The sequence below is a fragment of the Aulonocara stuartgranti genome (assembly GCF_965226115.1).
Source record: "Aulonocara stuartgranti genome assembly, chromosome: 16".
Taxonomy (NCBI): Eukaryota; Metazoa; Chordata; class Actinopteri; order Cichliformes; family Cichlidae; genus Aulonocara; species Aulonocara stuartgranti.
In genome coordinates this window covers 11,375,771-11,385,978 of record NC_138952.1, presented here as the reverse complement: position 1 = coordinate 11,385,978, position 10,208 = coordinate 11,375,771, and positions in this window count along the sequence as shown.

Here is a 10,208-nt window from a genome sequence, read left to right as displayed (position 1 = left end):
GGTTGTGGTTACTGTACTGCTACATTAATGTATTCTTATACCATAACTCAGCCTGCAGGGAATGACTCTTACATATAAATAACCATTTATTAACTGACTAAAGCAAGTGTCTCAGTGCTCAGTTGCCTTAACATCATGGGTCCATAGAAAGTATATAAATGACAACTTTAGCCAGTCTTGGGTTTGTTACTCAAAAGAAAGTAATGTATTACTTGTTACTTTTCTTAAAAGTAATGCATATGTTATTTAATTTTTCCCTTCAGACAATATTAAGTCACACTTTGTTGCATTACGTTTGCATTAAGATCTTAATACGGTGAACACATTTGTACAAATGTTTTGTGCATTAAAAATATATACTATATTCACCTATACTTAATGCAGCCATTCACATCAACCGAGTGATTTCACAGGATGAATTTGTGGCATTTATTTTTCTTAAATCAATTTCAAAATTTTGCATGTGAATAAACAGATCTGACCAATCACTGTCACAGTGCATTAAAGACTTTCCTTTAATGTTTAAGTCTGAACACAAAGACTGCAATACTATGTGAAGAAAAGCTTACCAAAGCGACTTCAAAGTGATTGTCACATTGACTCTACTATAGAAACATGTTCATGTACAAATGGAGGCAGCAATGCTAAAGCCCTACGTGTTCATCACTGTAAGTGATGAAGTTCGGGCTCTTTCTGCTGGTATGGGGTCCCCGAACACTCACTCGCTTTAACGTCACTCTGGATTCTTGGCTAGCTCTGTGTTAGCGTGCTGTCTGTGCAGATGTATGCAAAATATTGATGTTGTGTTAGCAACAAATTGCAGTTATCGCCGTCTTTGATACAGTTTACACTTTAACATCACGTTTTTGTCCTTTCATGCAATAAAAAAGCGTCATATTAATATCTTCAATCTTCAAAAGGTGTAGGCTTCACCATTGTCCTCCTCCCTGGACAGAAATTGAAATCATCTGACTGTAGTGTGAGTGAGCAGGGGAAAAAAATCACTTTTGAAGTGCAGATAAATAAAGAACCTTTGTAACACAAGTACAGTAACTCATTAACATGCATACAGCACTGAAAAATACAATGTGATTCAAGTAATGTGTTACTTTGGAAGTCTTTAGTTTCTTGTTTTGGCAGTAACATTTTTTTTTTTTAACTGAATGGTATCCTAGTTTAACAAGGGGCTAGGTCTAGCATGTTGCTAACCAGCTAGGTTAGCACAGTGCATTCTTTGCTCAGTGTCAAATTAATTGACATGATTGTTTTGATGATTGAAAATCAGGCTTAAACCAAAAATTACTTACTAAAAAATATAAACAGCCAAAATATTACAATACTGTAATCTCCGAGTAGCCAAGGGCTAAACCGGGGCCCATGTTATTGTTTAGTGTACTCTATACATATCTACACATATCTTACAAAAACGGCATCCTGCTTTCATAAAGAACACCTGAAACTAGAGGTTGAGACCCTAAACGCTTAGAAAAGTGTTTAATGAGGTCATAAATCAAGTGAGAAGTAAAGTTTCTTCTACACAATCATAATTAATTTTGAAGCCAGGTGTAGGGTGACCAATTAAGGCACTTTTGCATGATCTTCAGATCCATAAACTGTGAAGGGGTTTTGTAATCACCCTGCCAGGCGCGTGGGTAACATGGACATCCAAGTTTGTGAATGTGATAACGTGAGAACAAAGCGACGTAGGACTTTCAAATTGAAACCGTAGTTGTATCTAATTAATCTCACACTAGTTTAAATCTCAGTGACCTCGACCTCAAAGTCAGGGGTTGGAGGTCATGTTTTTTGAAAATCTTATGAACAACTTATTATGAATAACTCAGGAGGGAAGTCAGCAAGGATTTTGAAATTGATACTATAGTTGTATCTTCTAGGAGGCTGAGAAGAAGAAAATGAACGTGATTGTCAGTATTTATTTATTAATTCTTGCCTGTTAGAAGCAACTGATAGAAGAAGCATCAGCTGGCTGAGCTTAAAATACTAATGATTTACAGCAGCTTCACAATATGCAACTCACTAGAGAGACATGATTATATATTACAATATGGTTTAAGACAAGCAGTGTATATCTTGAGTATACAGATACCAGTATTTTCCATCTTCACCATTAGCTTGTAACACAGATCTTCATTTTTCTATCTCAGAAGGTTCCCCTGGAACAATTACAGGAGCCTAAAAGTACCTGTAATACTTTTAGGATTTTAAGTAAACTTTTATGGTCTGGTCCTTTTTACATTTGGAGTTTGAAGTAGTTGAACATCTTTTAAGGTATACTTTGTTTTCAACTACAAGACAATAAAGGAAGGTGAAACATTTTTAAATTAATGGCCTTGGCTCAACCATGGAGACTCTCTTTGTGGCTCTCTGCTTATTAAATTGCCTATTGATTCAGTGCTATCTCAGCCATAAACCATGCAGCCAATCTGGAAATATTTACGTGTTGCTTAAAAAAGGGCTTGCCTAATATAATTGCTCCAAACATCTAACACTAAGGTGTCACATTTAAAATAGTGTGCAGCTCCACTAATTATAGATTATTGTCACGTGGAAACTTGAGTGTTTACTGTGGGGTTATTATTTGATATTGTTCTGGAACACCAAGTGAGCAAAAGTAAGTAAATAAATAAACAAATAAATAAAAGGCAAATTCTTGGAAGCAGGGAGGCATTTCACAAACAACTCCAGTACTTTCAGTACTCCCCTGTATTTCTGTCTCTTTCTACTCTGTACAGGAAGCAGCAGAGGATAATTAGATTACCGGTTCTGAATAAGGAAAGATAATTAAATCAAACATGAGCTAACCCATTTACAAATTTATTGCCCCTGTTAGGGATTGGGACACCCTCCCTGAATGCAGAGGAATGACCCTTAAATTCAGATCAATAAAATGTAGCTCCCACACAGCACAGTTCACATCCTTGCTTTTGTTATAGGTTTTGTGTTTACATCTATGCGTTTTGTTTGGATAAAATTAAACATTTTTAGCACATATTTGGTTTGTGTGAATCTTTATTTATTGCATTAGGGTCATGGTAAATATGTGAATGTTGCAGATGTCTGCTTTCTTCTAAAAATAAACACTGTCTGCATGTTTCTGTATCTTGGAATTTTTTTGAGGAAGTAAAGTGCATCATCTGCGTCACAATAGAAGTAGGTTTTGGTTTCAGGCTGTGAGAGTGCAAAGCTAAATGGATAAAGCCCTTAAGACTGTGATGAAGCTGGGAAAACCAATGTTTCAGAATTTCAAAAGGACTGTCTGCTCTAGATACAAAAGCTGACCCAGAATTAGTGCTGATGTCGCGTCGCACACATTTTATGTCCGTCACTAACTGAGAAGGATACAGTTGAGTAGTATATATTGTTGTATAAGACTGTATACACCCTTTCATGTGCTTCAGATTTTAATGTTTTATGACAAAAAATGAACTGAACGCATAGAAATGTACTTAGCCTAAAGATGTAGACTGGATTATTCCTCTGAAAGCATTATATTACCATCATTTGGCAAATACTTTTGGCAAACATTATTTTCTTTATTTCCTCTACAGACTGGGAGCAATTTAGAGTTCACGGCCTTTCTAAAGGACACTTAGAAAGGACAGACGTCAGGATCAAAACACCACCTTTATGACTAGCTAAAGAGTTCCATCTGCATTTTAGCCTGAAGGGAAAATATTCATGGATATCTACTGCCCAGTGAATAAAATACACATTTTCTCATTAGATTTTTTTTTTCTATCAAACTTTAATGTCAAATGGTTTCAGTAGACAAATACAGTGGAACCCCAACTTACGAAATTAATTTGTTCCCGAGGGTCTTTCGTAAGTCGAAAATTCGAAGTCGAAGCACCCATCACGCCTTTTGAGTGAACGATAGGCTATAGGCTAATTGCTAACCGCAACAACAATACGTCGTTCAAGTGGAACAGCGAAGCGCAAGTATGAAAGCCAAGGGGGTTGTCACATGATTCGGAAGGCATTGTGAGCATTCTGGGATCAGCCAATCAGAGCCAGCGGATTTTGTTACCCGGGCATTTTGCCGTAACACGGACAGAAATATTCGTAACTTGAATTTTTCGTTAAATGGGGTATTCGTAAGTCGGGGTTCCACTGTATTTAGATTTAGCACTTTTCTCCTCTAATCCACCAATTGAAGCGTTTTATACAACTTGCCTCATTCACACAGCACTTTTTTCTACACCTAAGTGCTTCTATCCAACATTCACACACATTTATACTCCGATGAACCCATTGGAGAGCAACTTGGGGTTCAGTATCTTGCCCAAGGATAGTTTGGCAAACAGACAAACAGACTGAAGCAGCCAGAGATCAAACCACAAACCTTCCAGTTATTGAATGACCCTGCTCTGCCTCCTGAGCTACACCAGTGTGTGAACAAATGTGTTCTTTGTTCACACAATAACACACACACTGGTGGTCAAAGTTACCATGTATCAGGAGCTAACTGGGGTGTGGCAGCCTGTTCTAACACCTTTGGGCAGAAGGTATCCTTTTGGCACTGGGTTTATGACAGTTCTGACAAAGGTCACTCCCAGCTGATCAAATATGGAAGCTTTAAATTACCTCTTGCCATCACACTTATGTATGCACTGGTTTGGCATAATTTTCCAGCATGCACAGTGAGTGTCAAACTTAAGCAAAACAAAGTGTAAAACATAAAAGTAAGAAATGGAACAGAAGCCCCACCTGTGGACTTTATCACACGTTAAAACAGAACTGTATATCTCAGTGTTGATTCAGCAAAGGAAAACTTTTGCATATCCTGCTAGGGGCATCGGACCGAGTAGCAGTATTTGATGTCCTGGGATGAAAACTCTTTGGTGTCTTACCCAGAATAATTTGGCGCATAAATGGGGCAGATTAAGGCACCCGGTAGTTTTAATTTGGCATAAATAAATACATATACAGGTGGGTCCACCCTGGGAAGCTTTTTTTGGGGGGTCCACCCCCCCCAAAAAAATGCAGCACTGCAACAGTTGCTGTCTTATTGGTTGATATTTTTTCACAATAAGAAAATAGACAAAAACATGCTGATCCAAAAAGGCAAAATGCACAAAACAAGGAATACATAATGAATGCCACCATTAGCATGCAGCTTTGATCAGGAAGGGTTTAAGTTTTTTGTCCCTTTCAGTCTATTAAAATAATCCCTCTGCATTGATTTGCTTGACAAAAAGGAAGTAAAAGAGAAAACAGGGCAGGAGAGAGGTGGTATTGATTGACCCATTCTTAAAATAGTGAGGAAGCCCTGAGCTCTGAAGAAAGTACTTTCCATCGGTCAGATGCAAAGTTCCCTTTGTGACATTTGTCCACCTTTAAACAAGTCTAAATATGCACACATCCAGTGTTATACTTGTTTCATTCAGGGCTGATGGATAATACCTTTTACTCAACCCATTTTCAAACAATGGTAATGGTGTTGCTACAGAGTAGATGCTGTGAATGTCATCAGCAGTAGATGGCATGCACCACTGTACAGTAACTCTTTCTGTAAAATGAAATGGATTCTTCGAGAGAGTCAGAAGGGCTATTTGTCTCCTGGTCCGAACAAGCTGAATCTAAATAGGAGATCAATACTGATATCTTTAGGCTGCTAACTGCTACACTAATATATCATTGATGCCAGGGTCTTGCTGGATTAAATTTGGGCTGCACACAACAGTTCATCTTGATCTGCAGGCCAAGGGGGAGAAGCTCCAACGAATTCCCCTGGAAATGTGTGTATGATGCTCATACAGGTCCAAATAACAGAAAGATAATATGTGTTAAAGAAACTGCCAGGCTGAGCAATGAAGAAGGTTACACAATGTGACTGGAAAAAGGCCATCACAAACTTTGGCTCCATTTGTCCAGTGATGGTCTTGATAAAAAGCCATAGGCTGCGGTCCCGATGATTCAGTCATTTTACGTTTGACCTTCTTAACCAGGTTTCTAAGTACATACATATCACACATAAATAATAATGTGTATTTTTTAGCATTTAATATTTGCATTTATAAAGGCAGTACAGAGCCAACAGGAAGAAGGGAAGAGAGAAAGAGAGGATGGCATGTAGCTCAAACCATTTTTTTTTACCGTTTTTCACAAAAAAACAAAAAAAAAGGAAATCAAACTGAATGAATAGCAATAAGACATGAATTAAAATGGAAATAACACAAAATATGTTCCCATATAGTTTAGCTGGAAACTTAAGCTTATTATACCTGCCTTTTCCACACTGCATATTCTGGTAAGATGTTGTTTTATTAGTCTATTTCACCAATACAAATAAGGTCTCTGGTTTTAAGCTTAACATACGTGACTGACCCACACACACAAATCTGTTGCCATCTACATACACATAAATTCGCATTATATTCACATTGTTGTTGGTGTCTCTTTGTTGATTTGTTGGTCACTGCAACTATTTGCAACTGGTTGCCGAGTGTAAAAATCTGAATCCAGTCACAAACCACTCATTTTACATCTTTTACTCCAGGGTGACTGACCCATGAATAAGTGGGCAGAAAGAGGCTAACATGTCTTTTAAAGCTAAGACTTGTCACAGAAAGAATAAATAATGAGAACAGGCTTGAGGGAGAATAGTGATAATCAAAAGGGCACTACAGTTTTCAGTAAGACCACCTGATTGCTTTTCATTTCACCTGATGTCATCTCTTTGAGGGAGCAGCCGGTTGTTTATTTTACTTAGTGACTTTGCTGAGGTGTAATTTTCTCGTGTATGTTGGTAAGAGTTAGTTTATTCAATGCATGTTCACGTTTTTTTTATGTCATTAGGCTGAAAAGGAGGATCCGCAGGACAATGGCAGCATTACAGGATTTGAGTTTTTCCTACAGAAACAGCCGAAGGAGAAACATATGCAGAAAGAGTTAGCCTAGTTCATACAGAAAGGTATCTGCTATGTTCTTTTTTTCTTTTGTCGAATGTTTCATTTTGTTCACGCTTCACAAACGATTTCTCCTTTATTTACTCTTTCATTTACATCACAATAAATAGTAAATTGCACAATAAAGGAAATGAAAATGGGAAACATTGCTGTTGCCATTGTGCCATGCAGTAATCAACCTCTCCACTTCCTTCTCGCTAACAATCTCTCCAAGCTCACCAAGATCCTTCTAGCAGCTCAGGAGAAGGGTGAGTGGCTGTGAAGAAGAAATACACACAACCTGCCCCCATCACAGAGCACCCTGTCACACATGGGTGCATGGATCAATATATTTTTAAAAAATTGTCAACATCTGAAAAGCACTGTACCAGGCTTCTTACTTTAAAGCTGCTCTAGAGTTGTGTAGCCTGTAAGTAGAGTTTTTTAGGCTCCTTCCTTAACAGTTGATTTTATAATAGCAGTGTAATAATTATTGCACTACAGAGGGTACATTTAATCTCAGGAAGGTTAAAATTCAAAGTCAGCTTTAAACCATCAGAGCTGGTTTAAATGAAGTGATTTACAATCACTTTATTGATACTTTATTGATATCGCCAACATATATTAAATGTAGGATACAATAAACATAAAGTTATTCTAACTGTCATTTGTTACCTGCGCTAACTTATAACTTACATGTATTGCAGCTTAGGTAAAAAACTTACAAAACCACTGTTTTTTTTTCCTGTCCCTCTGGCAGGTTTACAATCAGAATTGTGATCCAAATGCGTGGTGGTGCAGAACACACTTTGCTTTTGCAAATCTACATACAATCTATATAGGCTCCCCCTGTTCATGTGACTCTTTTATCTGTTTGTTTATTCACTTCTTTTTGTGTTACTTCAGACATTACAATAGTATGACGATGTCCAAGGCAAGACAGGCAAGTGACAAAAAAAGAGAGATCTTTGTGTGAGGAAGGAGTAATCTCTTACTGCTGCACCTGTAAGAGACAAAAAAAACCTAAACTGAATAAACCTACAGCACCTAAAACACACACACACACACACACATACATAAATCAACAATCTTTCTATAGTGAGTGTGAGATAGAGAGTGTATGAGTGAGTGTGAGAATGCCTGTCTCTTTGTCACAAATGCACTTGATAATGAGGATGGGAAGCTGCAGCGATGCCCCCAGAAGCCGGGCAGTCGACCCCTCTAGAGGCCGGCCACCCTGGTACGAGTCGAGAGCAGGGTCCCAGGGACCGGGCATAGGTGGAGTTCTGATGGTAACATAAAGAGGAGAGCTCGTATTATGGAGATACTGCAACCCTTTTCTTATTAATCAGAGTCTGCTTGGACCACACCAGCCAAATTAAACTTGCATCTGTTTGCTAATTACCATCATCACTAAAGGTGATTAAATACGATCTATCATCCGCAGTATTTACTTGAATGAAAGAAGTCAGACGTTCCAACTGACACCATCCCTGGAGACGGCAGCAAAAATACACCCAGTTAATAAATGATTATTTTCTCAGTAAACAGTAAATTTGTGCTTTTGGAGATTAAATAGACCTTCCCCGTGTTTTTTCACAGGAAAATATTCACAGCAAAGTCTGTTTCAAAGATACAACAACAGTTTACTTGTTAAAACATACAAACATGTTTTCTGAGCGGGACTTATTTATTTTTCTTAGTCAAATTTCACTTGATTTCAAACTGGAGTACCATTTACACAGTGCTAAACGGAGATAAAATCAGCTGGAGTGACATCAATATGTGATGTCATGAATCAGATAAAGGAACTAGCTTACACTTGTGTTAGTTTATGATGTGAGTGTGACATCCTGTTTGTGTGTGTTATCTTTAACTGCATATACCTGATGACACCTGGTCATATATCTGTTGCTGTGGTTGTGAATCATGTCAGCTCACAGTTCACTTTAAAATCATGTTTGTGCTGCTTCATCAGAATCTATTATGATTCTGAAAAAGAGAACAGAAAAGGAGGGATTGCAGAAGTTAACACTCACTAGTGTATTTGTTTACCACCTTATTTTTTCTCCCTCCATCCATTTTCTTTTGCTTCTCCAAGGACAAGAGTAAACCATTTACACCTTCAGCCAATTTAATCAAGCCCCATGCATGTCTTTGGATTGTGAAAGGAAGCCAGAGCACCTGGGGAAAATCTGTCATGACACGGGGAGAACATACAAACTCCACACAGAACGTGTCCTGGATTTGAACTACCTTTTTACTGTTAACGTTTTTGAATTTACACAGTAATTGGTTGTACTCCACAGACACTAGCAGACACTAATTGGCATGACCAGTAAGTGTTATATGTGGTCACTTAAAGACTCTGGAGATTTATGAAGCCAGTCAATAGCATTCAAATGCTCACATCCTTGAGACCATATACAGAGGAACATGAAACCTCTGCACAGAAAGGCCCCAGGTGACCAAGAGGTTCAAACCAAAAATTCTTCTTATTGTGAGTACATCACCATGCTACTTGTCACTTGAAACAAGATTTTAAATGGTTTTGTAGGAACATTACATTTTATAACCGAAAATCAATGTGATTTAATGAAGCAAAGCCTGTAAAGGTCTAAACAATCAAAAAATCAGCTCTAACTATTAACTGAGCCAGGACAGTGAAAACATTGAGCTAACTACAGGCTAATTTTCCTTCCAGGTAATAATGACTTTCTATCTATTCCTATTTAAAGCTCTGAACTTGTTGAGCTTTTCTACGGCTTTTTCATTCACAAAAACCTCAGACTAAATCTTCTAATCAGCACAAATCAAATGGGATCAAATACTAATTGTTTCTACCCACATCCACCTGAACATGTTAGCAATACATAATTTACAAGTTTAAGTTATTGTCAATGGTCTTTTTCTATCATAGCTGATGGATTACTAATTGGACTTCATTAGTCACCTCTATCTGCAGCACTCTGAAGCTGCTGTAATTCCACTAATGGAGTGCTTACCATTCAGGGCCAGTTTTCTGACAGTGACTGATGCTGCTTAATTGCTGGGGGGGAAAGAGAGCAGTTCCCCAGCTATTGCTTAAGCATAACGGTAGCTACAGAGAGGGAAGGCAGTCTCATCATGAAAGCCAAGACATGTTACACTCAAGCACCGCCGGTCTCACAAGGGAACAGTATGAAATGATAAGTCTACTCACTAATGCTGAACCAGGCGTTTCTGTTTCTCATGAACAAAATCAAAAGCCATTATTTTGCAGAGCTCTGCAGCTGAGTTATAACAGCACAGCAAAAACAA